Below are 13745 nucleotides of genomic sequence, written 5' to 3' on the forward strand. Positions count from 1 at the left end.
ATACATACATAATGAGTGCAGTGCACACCGTCTGGGGGATGGACACACTTGAAGCTCTGACTCAGGTGGGACAAGGGCAATATACGTAACCTAAACATTTGTACCCCCATAATATGCTGAAATGAAAAAGAAAAAAGAATTCTCTCTTGAGAAGGCTATTGACAGTTTGATTATAATATGTTTTATTGTGGCAGATTTCTTCATGTTTATCTTATCTGGAATTCATTGAGCTTTTGGATGTGTATATTTGTGTTTTTATCAAATTTGGGAAGTTTTCAGCCATTATTTCTTCAAATATTATTTCTGCCTCTTTCCCTCCTGTCCTTCTGGTACTACCATTATACATATTTTGTTGTGTTTAATGGTGTTCTATGTTTCAATGAGACTCTGTTCATGTTTTTTTTTTATTTCTTTCTGCTCCTCAAGATGCATAATTTCAGTTAACCTATTTTCAAATTCACTAATTCTTTCTTCTGCCTATTAAAATCAGCTGTTGAAACCTTCCAGTGAATTTTGAATTTCAGTTATTATACTTTTCAACTCCAGAATTTCTATTTGATTCATTTCCATATTTTAATCTTTTTATTCATATTCCCTAAGACAGTTGGTTTAAAGTCTTTGTTCAGTAAGTCCAATGGCTGTGCATATTGAAGGACATTCATTGTTAATATAATTTACTCTTGTGAATGAGCCATATTTTCTTTATTTCTTTGCATGCCTCCTAATTTTTTGATAAAAACTAGACATTTTGGAATTGCGTACTGTAGTAACTCTGGAAATCAGGTTTTCCCCTCTATAGGGTTTATTGTCATTGCTTGCTGTGTATTTTAGTTGCTTGTTTGTTTTATGACATTTCTAAAGTAATTTTTAAAAGTCTTTGTCATGTGTGGTCTCAAAAGTATCTGTTACTTTAGCTTATGATCAACTAGTGGGTTGATAGAAATTTCCTTAAATGAGTCCATTAAAAAAATAGAAAAATATGCCCCTCAGGTATTTGCAGATTGACTCTGTGTTGGAGCACTCTTTCAACACTTAATTAATACATTTACAACTATTGCTTAGCCTTGCCTTCTGCTTACACTGAACCTAAAATCAGACAGAGGTGAAAGATGAGGGCCTTCTCAAGACTTGTCTGAACATTCATCCTGCCCTGGGCATGCATGTGCTTTCTAGATTCCCCATTATATGTGGAGCTTTTCAGAGCCCTTATTCCTCAAAGTAACTCTCTCCCAACTTTTCTTCACAGGATGTCGGTGTGTTTGTTATTTACTCAAACTGTAATCTTTTGCCCCAGGTACCAGTGGCTTGTTCATTTGCCTTTCAGTATTTTTGAGGAACATTCTCTGCTTTAGCCATTTTTTTCCATGCTGAGAGAGTTCCAAGTTAGACAAAACAAAGACAAGTGTCCTGTCCTTCAGGGAACCCTCAGACAGGTCAAAATAGACAAATATACTTCCTTGGAAACAAGTTCTACTCTGCTCCTTCTGGAACCAGGTGCCTTTCAAATAGCTGCCATCTTTAAGACTGTCATCACACCAGGGAGGGGAGTAGATCAAAGCTAAGTTAAAATGCCACAAAAGTCTCCTGCCATGTTTGTCCCCTTTCTCTGGATTCAGCATCCACTTGAGGTTACTGTAATCCTCTGATTATATTCCAGACTTCTGACAAAGTTGATTCTGACAGCTTTATTTTCATTTTATTGGTGTTTCTGTGAAAGGACAGGTTGATGGAGCTTCTTAGTCTCCCATTATTGCTAACTAAAGATGGGCATTTTGTAAACAATATACCTAAAGACCCTGAACTCAAATCTCAGACTTCATCTGGTGCTTTACCTGACACAGTGATTCTTTGCAGTACTGGTGGCAAGCTCTTGGCAACAGACTTAACTGATAAATGGCATTTCTGAACATTATACTTCATTGCAGCAAAGTAAGCCTTTTAAAACCGATGATCCATTAGAAGAAGCAACTCAGTACAGCAGCTAAGTGAACGGACATTGAGGCTAGACTGCCTGGCTTTATAGCCTGGCGGTTCCATATACTAGTTGCATATCCTTGGACAAATTTTCTAATCTCTCTTGTCTCAGTTCACTCATTTGAACAATGGTGATGGCAATGACACCTACCTGCTAAAGTGATGCTGTGAAGATTAAATGCATTAAGGCTTTCAACAGAGTCTGACACAGAGTAAAGTCTACACGTGTGTTTGCTATTATTGTTGTGTTATTCCTCCACTCAAAACCCTGCAATAGTTTTGCATTTTTTTGCTCCAAGTAAAAGCCAGAATTCTATCAATGGCCTTGTAAGGGCCTATACAATTTGGCCTCCTTATCACCTCTCTGAATTCTTCTACTACTTGCCCCTTGTTCACTCAGCTCCAGTCAATCTGGCCTCCTTGGTGTTCCTCAAATGTGCTAGGCCTCCTCCTGCCAAGCAGCCTTGTCGTTAGCTGGTGCCTCTGCCTGGATCTTTCTTCCCAAAGACATCCTCAATTGCAAACTCCCTTACCTCCTTCTTCCGGCTTTGGTGACACCTTCACTCGTCCTTTCTTTATACTAATTCTGCCTCATCTACTTTAGTGCTAAACATTTTATCACTTGCTTGTAATATTTTGTAACATATGATAGTAATAAAATGCCCTCATTACTTTGTAGTACACTACTGCTTTCTATGGCCTTTACTAATGGATAGAGAAAAAAATCCCCCAGCACAGAAGATTCATACAAGCTGTTGAGGGATGTGTTGATTTTCTCCAGCAAGTACTCTGTGGTGGATAATTTCCTTATGGTAGAAATCACAGTCAGAATTACTGGATTAAATTGAGCTTTCTGAATCCAATAAGGATATTGTGATCTTAGGGTGACAGGGACCAAGTGGCCATATTCAATCAACAAAAACAAGGCGTTGGAAGTTACTCTAATAAGGAGGAGAGCTGAAGCAGTAGCAATGATAATCTTACAGAGACACTGTGAAGAGCTATATCAGTCCTCTAGCCCTTGGTTATAATCTAGTCCTCAATGGATCTTGATCACCTCTCCATTCCACAGGACATTACACTGTCCCATTACATTGATGATATCATACTGATTGGACCTGATGGATAGAATGTAGCGATTACACTAGACACCTTGATAGAATGCATGCATGCCATAGGGTGGGAAATAAAACCCACAAAAATTCAGCAGCTAGCTTCCCTAGTGAATTTTCTAGGGTTCCAGAGGTCTTGAGCATATTGAAAATCCCTTCCAATAGGAAGGACAAGTTACTACATCAGGCTTCAACTACCAGTAAGAAATAGGCACTATGACTAGTGGCCTTCTGTTGATTCTGAAAGCAAAATATACCTATTTGAAGGTGCAAATCCTACCCATTTACTGGTAACCTAAGAGGCTGCCAATTTTGAGCAGGTCCTAGAATAAGAAAAGGCTCTACAATAGTCCCAGGCTGCCACACAAGCTGCTATGCCACTTGATCAATATAGCCCAGCAGAGTCAATGGAGTCACAGTGACTGTGACAAAACAGGATGCTGTTGGGAACATTTTCAGATCTCTACAGGTAATAGATCTGATTATATTTCCTTCTAATGCTCATGGCAAATAGTTTATTTGGATTGATACCATTATCCAGATGATAGTGGCATGCCAGCTGCTATACTTCTCATCCTTTCACTTTTCTTCAGAGTAGACAAATATAAGGTATTCTTACTCTGAAAATCCCCCATTAATATTTTCTTTTTCCAAAGTTAGCAATATAACTCTGTTTTTCTAATGAAGAGGTTAAGAATATCTAGACTCCAAGAGGAACATTCTGGCAAATTTCCTGCTTCTTTGTAGTTTCCTTGGCCTTTGCTCTGTGAAAAACTAAATTATACAAACAAATTATTCTGTAGCTCATCTCAGTCTGTATGTAATAGGAGAAAAAATCAAATAGGACATTGACAGTTCAGGCCTGAGCGCCGTCAGGGAAGCAAAGCATTCTTAAGAAAGATTGTGCTGACCCTAAAGGGGCTCCACACAGGGGTACCTGATCCAGCCGATGGCAGGTAGCCTCTGGGTGGCTATGTGCATGGGGGAGAACTAGTCTTGAGTAAAAGGATTTGTGCATGTGATATGGGGAGAAAGCAAAACATGTGGGAGAGAGGGTGAATGCAGTTGAGCGTGGATAGAGGGAAAAGATGATTAGTGGTTATATAATACTTAAGCCTTGCCCAGGTACTAGGCCCATTGGTCCAAGCCCTACAGAAAGAGTGTCTGTGGGATCAAGCTGAAGAAGCCATTTCCAAACCAACGGACAGCACTGTTTAAGTGCTTAAGTAACAAAGTGTGACAGGGAGTGAGTAAGGGGAAAGGGCAGTACACCAAATATTTAAACTGGACCACCTGTAGCTTTTGTAACATTTGCTGGGTTCAGGATGAGTTCATTTGGGGGTCTACATGCTATATGATCTGTGACATTTAAATCAATTAACAAATGTTAAATAAAATACCTTATCTCTGCTAACATGACCTTCTTAATGACTTGAAAAAGACCAGTTTCAAATTTAGAATACCATGTATACTTTAACATTTTTTTCTAATTTAGTTTACTGAAAAAATTTAAAAACATTAATCTGTCAGTAGCAGGTATAAGTCAGGAATGGTTAGATGATATTCAAGACTACGTATCTGCATATCTGGATACCTGGAATCTTCAGGGCTGCCCTCTGCTGGGCCTAGTACATTGGTTTTCTGTTGCTGCATAACAAATTACCACAGAAAGGAGATATGTGTGTGTGTGTGTGTGTGTGTGTGTGTGTGTGTGTGTGTGTGTGTGTGTGTGTGTATAAAATCTTGTGACATAATAACAAGAGTGACATCTCATCACCTTTGCCATACTTTTTCTGCTGGTTAGAGTGAAGTCACAGATCCTGCACAATTCAAGGGGAGGGAATTAATTATACAAGAGTGTAAATGTCAGAAGGTTGGGATTACTGGGGGTCAGTTTAGGGTCTGTCCACCATACTGGTACTCCTCAAAGTTCTGTTCCAGAGATACAGAGAAAGCACAGCCACAACCCTAGGCCCCTGTTCTACATCCCAGGCCTCAGGGTCCCCCATTCACCAGCACTTCTCTACGTACTCTAAGCTCCATTCCTCACCTCAAGAGGTTTCAATGTGCATATATATGGATACTGAAACCCACTTGCCCCTGTTCCTTGCATACAGCCACCACTTCTTGGTCACCTCTCAGTCCTGAGAGTATATACACTAACAGTACACTCAACCCTCAGAAACACAGACCCAGTGAAGAGAAGCCTCTTGGCCTTGGGGCCACTTGGGCAGCAAATTCAGGGCCCCAGGTACCTGAAGCATGATTGGGGATGGGGAGCACAGGCTCTAAGTGTACACATCCCCTTGTCTCCACACACTGGACTATTGGCTGCTTGCAGAGAGCTGAGGCTAGATGAGGGCAGGTGTGGAGCCTCTAAAATGTGGGGCCAATGACAAGCCCCTTTGAGTCTGGGTCTTATAGCAGTACTATATTTAACAACTGGTTCAGTATAGGCACTGGCATAGCCAGCCTCCAACATTGCCCCAGTATAAAGATGAAGCCAATGATACAACTATAAAATCCTTTGTTAAGACTGGGGCAGTACCTCAGAGAACCTTTAAGTGAAACAATATGGATTCTAAGAAGATTAAGGGTGTTGTTCCTAAGGAGTCTCAGCAGAAGCCCAACACCCAAAGGTCTTTTCTCAAAGGGAGTTGTGTATGTGCCTTTTGTCTAATGGCGTGAACCCCAATATCTTAGTCCATTTTGTGCTGCTATAACCAAATACCTGTGAGTGCGTAGTTTATAAAGAACAGAAACTTATTTCTTCACAGTTCTGGAGGCTGGAGTGTTCAAGATCAAGGTACCAGCATCTGGTGAGGGCTTTCTTGCTGCTGCTTCACATGGCAGAAGGCAGAAGGACAAGGGAGAACCAATTTTCTCTGTCAAGCCCATTATAAGGGCACCTAATCCTATTCATGAAGAAGGAGCACTCATGGCCTAATAACCTTATAAAGCCCCAGTTTCTTAATACCATAACATTGGAAGCACCTGACTTTAGAGGGTACATATTCAGACCATAGCACCCAATAAATTCTTAGGAAAACATAGAGCCTTTAGTAGATAGATAGACTACTAGCATGGCACGAACCAATCAGAACCAATTTAAGAGTCTTCAGATGACATTGCATGGATAATTCTGACTTGGACTGCTTTTTAATTTTAAACAATGGTGACAAAAGGCCTTCTGCCTTTTTTGGTTCTAGCCATAAGTAACACTGTGTTACTACATGATAATACATTGTTAAATGTCAACACTATTGAAAAAAGTGGGTTATGGATATACACATTAACTTTATTTTAGCAGACCTTTATCAAGTACATACTAAAAAGACAACACAGTCCTAGGTGTTTTAGGAAAGACAGATAAATAAAATCCTTTAAAGTCCCAACCATTCATAGGGGGAGATAGAGGTTGGGGGAGATAGATAGACACAAATGTATAAATAATGTTAATATACTCTAAGATATGAGATATGCTACCATAGAATATAGAAAAAGGTATTGATGCTTATTAGTAAGCATCCAGGCAACCTTAACTATTAATAAATGTAGAAACAAGGCCTTCTACCCTTAAACCCCTGGCCCTTCCCTTCTCTGATCCTCTACTCTGGTCAACTATAACTTTATTTACCTTTGACAGGTTCCATATATTAGGCCCATTTTTCCTTTTTTTTCTTTTTTACTAGCAAATATTTCAGACATATAGAAAGGTATAGGGAATACTACATTCATGCATTCACCACTCATGTTAAAGAAACATAAGATTACAAATAGAGTTGAAGCCCACTGTGTACCCCTCCCCAATTAAATTCTCCCTTTCCTCAAAATTTGGCTACTGTCCTAAATAAGGTGTTTATTATTCTAATACCTACCTTTCTGCATGTTATATGAGTATGTATCACTCTTGTGTATGCCTTTACTACAAATATATGAAACTATAATCAATATAATGATAGTTTTGCATGTTTTTAAATTCCATATTCATAGTATCATAATGCTTATATCCTTCTGGAACTAGACTTTTCCCTTACCCATTTTTCACTGCCATCACTCAATATTTGCTCCTGTTGTAAGTTGAATTATGCCCCCCAAAGAGATATGTTGAAGTCCTAACCGCCAGAACCTGTGAATGTGACCTTATTTGGAAATAGAGTATTTACAGATGGAGTCGATTTGAAATAAAATCATTCCGGATTAGGGTGGGCCCTTAATTCAATGACTGGTGTCCTCATAAAGAAGAGAAGAGACACAAAGAGACACAGAGGAAAGAAAATACTACGTGAAGACAGAAGAAGAGATTGGAGTCATGCGTCATGCAGTTGCAAGCCAAGGGATACTAAAAATTGATGGCAACCACCAGAAGCTAAGAGAAAAGCATTGCTATGGTTTGGATATGGTTTGTTTGAACCCACCAAGTCTCACGTTGAAATTTGATCCCCAAACCTGGAGGCGGGGCCTGGCGGGAGGTGTTTGAGTCATGGGGGCAGAACCCTCATGAATGGCTTGGTGCCATCCTCATGGGAATGAGTGAGTTCTTGCTCTATTAGTTCCTGCAAGAAATACTTGTTAAAAAGAGCCTGGCACCTTCTTTTCCCTCTCTCTTGCTTCCACACTCTGGCCATGTGATCTCTACACACTGGCTCTGCTTTGCCTCCCTTTTGCCTCTCCCCATGAGTGGAAGCTTCCTGAGGTTCTCAACAGAAGCAGATGCTGGCACCATGCTCCTTGTATGGCCTGCGAATGGTGAGTCAAATAAACTTCTTTTCTTTATAAATTACCCAACCTCAGGTATTCCTTTATAACAACACAAATGAACCAAGATGGGCATGGAAATGATTCTCCCTCAGAGCCTCCAGAAGGAACCAACCCTGCCATCACCTTGATTTCAGACTTCTAGACTCCAAAACTGAGGAAATAAATTTCTTTTGTTTTAAGCAGTTTGTTCGTTATGGCAGCCCTAGGAAATGAACACACCCCCACTTATGAGGTCTTTGTATCTCATACCTCTGAGAATTGTAGCCTCTTCCTCAGTCCAGACTTTACTGTCCTGTTCAGTTTACCTGCAACTGTACCAAGTGAGCGAATTAAGGATGATTTTACTATAGGTGAAGTTCATTTTCCCTCATTGCTCTAAACCAGTGGTTCTTAAACTTTAGTGTGTTCAGAAGCACCTGGAGAACTTATAAAACCCTGATTGCTAACCCACCTTCAGAATTGGATTCAATAGGCATGGAGTGGGGCCTGAGAATTTGTACTTCTAACAAGTTTCCAGCTGATGCTGATGGTCACTGGCAGCCCATTGGTACCATTGCTCTCCAGGCAAGCGGGGTCATTTTTCAGTTTCTTTCAATAAAATGCAGTAGAAGCTAGATCTCCATCTCTGTCATTACACAAATTGTTTATAACTTTACCTTTTATTTTGGGCTGCAGTGAAAGAATTTATCAGTACCATGCTCTAACCAACTGAGCTAACCGGCCAACGCACCTGCAATAAAATAATTTAAAATAGGCTTACCAAATAGTTGAAAGATTCATCTTAATATGATGGGCCAAAACAAGAAAAGATATAAAGATAAATTTCAATCAGTGTTATTTATGTAAAAACATCTACAAGTGTATTCATTTCAAACAAACTTTTATTTTGAACATGAACAAATGCTGTTAAATATGTCTATAAAAGTTTAAGAGTAAAGTCAGAGGTCAGCTGATAACATTTTTATGTGATGAACTTTGGAAATACAGTGTGTTGGGCTACTGAAAACTGCGAAATCTGTGAAGAACAAATTCATTTCTTCTTTCTCCATCTATTTCTTTCTATGCCTTCCAACTGTAGGATGAAATAAGATACAATTAACATTTGTACACCATTAACATGCTCTAATAACTTTCTAAATCTAAGAGTTAATCCCATATACATCTGTTGTCTCAATAAAAACAAAACAAAACATTTTCCTCTTGCAACACAGACCCCTGGATATCAGGGTGCTAATGACCAATGGCTTCAATCATGGGATCACACCAACCTCGTTGCCCTCTTGCCCACCACTACCAATTCTTGTTTTTTTTTTTTCCTTCAGAGGCCACTTTGCAATTTAAATAAATCTTTTCACCTTAAAAGCCTGTTCTCTTTACACAAAACATATATATTCCCAGACCCTCAATTTCCATATCTATAAAATGAGAACGAGGCTGTTAGCAAACATCCATAGATGTGAAAATTGAGAGAGAAAGATGTGTATGTGTGTGTATACAAGCTAAGACATATTTAGCAATTCAGTGATGAATACTAATGTTTTTCTTTTGAATGTCATATGAAATATAAAGATCTAAATTGAACTAATATTTATGTATTAATCACAAAATGTAGTCTCACTTGGAATCTTTAACTTTTTACCAGTTGTCAACCTTCTCAAAGACATTGTTAGTACAAGAGACTACATTTCTGTGGCCAGGTGATTAAGGCCCAGCTAGTATGTGGCCCAGCTGCTTTGCCACTGCTTTTTCTGGTAACCTTTCTCTAAATAAATATTGGTTCCCATCTTTAGTAATCTTATAGCTACAGGATAAAGGACTTGTAGCTGTGAATGAAGTACATTTCAGAATATATTACCTTCTATTTGTCTAGTATGCAAGTACATTATTAACATTAAACTGCTTTTGTAAACAAAATTTTATCAACCTTTTTCTTTGGTTTACAGAGAACAGTTAAAAACCTAAAGCTGTCAGTAACATGTATATGTCAGAAATAATTAGTTAATACTCAAGACTATATACACAAATACCCAGATTCCCTGGGCAGCCAGTCCTCCAGATCCTTTTCGAGTCCTTCTACCAGTTCTTCATTTTCCTCCTCTTTCTCTTCCTCTTCCTTCTCCTCTTCCTTCTGCTCCTCCTGCTCCTCGTCTCCAGTTTCTTGAGCCTCTTCATCAGAATTTTCATACTTGTAATCAGTTGCTTCTTTAGTGGAGAATAATACAGACTTTGGGATCAGAATTTCTTAGAAAAAAAAATCCCAGTTTATACTCAGTAAACAACATACTGTACTCTACCCTCAGGAGAATCTGGAGAATAGAAATATGTGGGGAAAAAAACAGCTGGACACTTTTCCTACTGGCTGGTAAAACACTCATGACCGTCACATTTCTGCTACTTAATAGTTTTCACCATGACGTTTTTCCTCCCTTTCCACTATATCTCACCCCCTGTGCTGCTAATTTTTTATGGCCCTTGGAGAAGAAGATATCAGAATCATCTGGGTCTGATCACATTTTTTATGTTTTTGTCAGAACTTCATTGAAAAATGTGTGTTTAACTTAAATACACATTTTATGGTGAAGTTTATTGGTTTCTCAACCCCTAAACAAATAATTTTTATATCTTTCAAGTGCTCTTTCAAGTTCATCATTTTCTCCAATCATCTTACCAAAAATCTTTACATTTGTAAAAGCTGTCAATCAAAAGTGGGGTATGCCATCTGTTTGCCCTTTGCTTTCATGCTCTTTTTCCATTTCCTCCCAAGCTGCTTCCTGAACACCTACTTCCCACTGACATCCTCCGTCTGCGGGCTCATACACTGCATTGATGATCTCAGATCTTTATCAAACAGAGGTTGGTAGGAGGCAAGAATTCTTTTTCTCAAGACCATAAAGGTCTTTATAGAATCGAGCTTCTACTTGTGCATATTCTACCTGCAGTTTCTTGAGAGCACTGACCCCTTGCTTAACCATTGCAGGCAGGCGCTGAGCATGGCCTGCAAGTGAGCCAGCTGGGCCAACAGAGGCTGCAAGGGCCAAAGGACTTTGCTCCCACTCCCCAGCTTTGGCCCTCTCAACTGCACAGGCTGAATCCTCCCAGAACTCACCCTCGCCTTCTGGGAATTCCACCTCCACTGCTATTTCCTCTGCCTTGTGGGATGCAGCGACCTCTGCAGGTTCCTTCAGATCCCAGGGCACCTGTCCCTCTCCCGGGTCCCCAGGTTCCTGGGAGTAATATGTGATCGCCACGCGCTCTGGGTAAGGTGGTACCAGGATATGGCCGTTATAATAGACAGAGTGTATAAGGGTAAAGACCAGATCCCAGAACAGGAACTGCAACAGCACCACGAAGAACTCACGGGCATCCGCCATGAATTCTGAATCCTCCTCGCTGTCCTCTTCTTCCTCCTCATCATCTTCCTCGTCGTCCTCCTCCTCTCCCTCTCCATCATCTATCTCTTCTTCCTCGCTCCCCTCTACATCCTGATCCTCTTCATCACTTTCCTCTTCCTCCTCCTCCTCTTCACCCTTCCTTCCCTCCTCCTCATCCACTTCATCATCGTCTTCCTCCTCCTCATCCACGTTGTCATTTTTCTCCTCCTCTTCCCCCTCTGCCTGCTCCTCCTCCTTTTCTATGGGTTGAACATCCCAGTTCTCCTCGACGGCTTGCTGGGCTACCTCCTGCCCACCACCCTCCTCACTAGAGACTCCTACAACCACCTGAAAAGCCCTCATAGCCAAGACTACCGCGACTGCAGCCACCCATTCTGTAGACTCCAAGCCAGCCCCGACGGATTCAGGGTCTTGAGCCACCCCTCCATTAGCTATGTCCTGGACACCTGGGGCCAGGTTTTGCTTCTCTGCGGCAGACATGGCAGGAGAAACGCACTAGTCAGGACCTCAACTGGAGCAGCAACTGTGGCTATGATGGCAAAGATGGCAGCCGGCCACCCAGGTGACTGCCGCTGAAGAGAGGGAAGCCGTTGGCAGTTGGGCCTGTCCGGAGGCAGTGGGGGCGGCAGAGAAGGCAGCCGCACACGGGATAACAGTCTGTGACAGTGCCTCTGGAGGCCCAGTGACAGGAAGGACAGGAGGGTATCCCTGTGACCCACCAAGGCTGTGACTAAAACGCCAGGAGATAAAGCAGGAAAGATCTAGATGGATCAGCGAGAGGGGCGGAGCCTGGACAAGTCAATAAAGGGCCACGCTCCTTCCGTGTGAGCTCTAAGCTCATTTGCTGAGAGGCGACAATTGACGTGCTCTGCATCCAATGAATGATCAAGGTCCCCAGCTTCCTTTGAGGCTTTGGATCCCTGGGCTACCCTCTGAGCTCACAGAAGTCTGGCCCTTTTAATTCTACCATTGCCAGCAAACTATAGTGTTCCAATATGCCTGGGGCATGTGAATTATGATTTGTTTCCCAGTTTCCGCCTGGAGATGCCTTGTGCCAGTAGGGACACCATCATAAAAAAAAAGTATGGATCAAATATCAAGGATAGTAAAAAGAGAATCTGGACGTTTTAACATATTAAAGCTACTTAGAAAAGAACATATAAAGTTCTGCAGTCAGAACAGTTAAAATGTTAAAAACAGGAACTGGAAGATGTTTCATGAATGCTGCTAAATTCACTTCCAGCCTCCAAAGAATAAGGAGAGATGCTGTTTTTAAAGAACCAGGCCTAAGTATGACAGACTTCCTAGAATGATTTCTGAGACAATAGTCCAAGACTTTTTGTTGTATTCAGCTCCACTTAGCCAAGACCTCAAGTGTAAACAATTCTTAAAATTATGAAGACATCAACAGCTATTTTATACTGATCCCATTTACTGTTGTCACTGGGCACAGAAGGACCACAAGAATCTCTGATGAATCCTCTGGGTTTCAGACATACTCCTCCCTACCACTATTATGTAGCAACAATCCTTAGCTCTGGATGGTAATAAGGATCAGTTTTTTCCATTGGTATATAAACTCCTTTCTTTGCCTGCTGATCCACTGTCACGAGGAAATTGAAGTGACCAGGTGGTAACTAGCTTCAAGTTTAATAGAACTCAACCTGTGTCTCTTACTGGAGGCACTCCCTCTTGGGACCCAGGGCATCTAATATAGCAGACCCTAAAGATTCGGGGATGGGAAGTACGGTTTCTGCAGGTGTGCCACAGAGAATGATGGTAAGAGGAGCTGATGTAGCCAGTCTACAAAGAAAGGATGGACTCCTGTAATGGTTAATTTCAGGTGTCAACTTGACTGGACTGAGGGATGCCTAGATGGCTGGTGAAGCATTGTTTCTAGGTGTGTGACTATGATATTTCCAGAGACTGACACATATGTCAGTGGACTGAGAGAGGAAGACTGGCCCTCAATATGGGTGGATATCATCCAATCGACTGGGGGTGGAGTTAGAACAAAGAAGACAGAAGAAGGGTAACATTCAATTTGTTTGGTTTTCTTTTTCATGCTTGCTCTCTGTCTTCTGGAGTCTGACTTTTTTCTCCTGCTTTTGGACATCAGACTCCAGGTTCTTCAGCCTTTGGACTCTGGGACTTGCACCAGTAGCCTCCCAGGGGCTCTCAGGCCCTCTACCTCAGACTGGGGCTGTACTGTCGGCTTCCCTGGTTTTGAGGCTTTCAGACTTGGACTGAGCCATACTACAGAGAAGCATGGCTTGTCTGGGAGCCATGCTGCTGGCTTCTCTCATTCTTCAGCTTGCAGGTGGCTTATCATGGGATTTCACCTTTGTGATCATGTGAACCAATTCTCCTAATAAATTCCCTTTCATATATCCTATAGGTTCTGTCCCTTGGGAGAACCTTGACTAATATAACCCTCCACCTAAAATTTAATTCAGATATCAAAACTGATGACATCATACACAGAGCAACAAGGTATGACTTATTA

The 13745-nt window shown here is 41.1% G+C and overlaps 1 pseudogene; it reads right to left on the reverse strand.

Annotated features, from left to right (window-relative positions):
* Positions 1-10252: 10252 nt before the first annotated feature.
* On the reverse strand, positions 10253-11719 carry LOC105810546 (annotated as a pseudogene).
* Positions 11720-13745: the final 2026 nt, after the last annotated feature.

The sequence above is a fragment of the Propithecus coquereli genome, unplaced genomic scaffold, assembly GCF_000956105.1.
Source record: "Propithecus coquereli isolate 6110/MARCELLA unplaced genomic scaffold, Pcoq_1.0 Scaffold104, whole genome shotgun sequence".
In the NCBI taxonomy this organism is placed as follows: domain Eukaryota; kingdom Metazoa; phylum Chordata; class Mammalia; order Primates; family Indriidae; genus Propithecus; species Propithecus coquereli.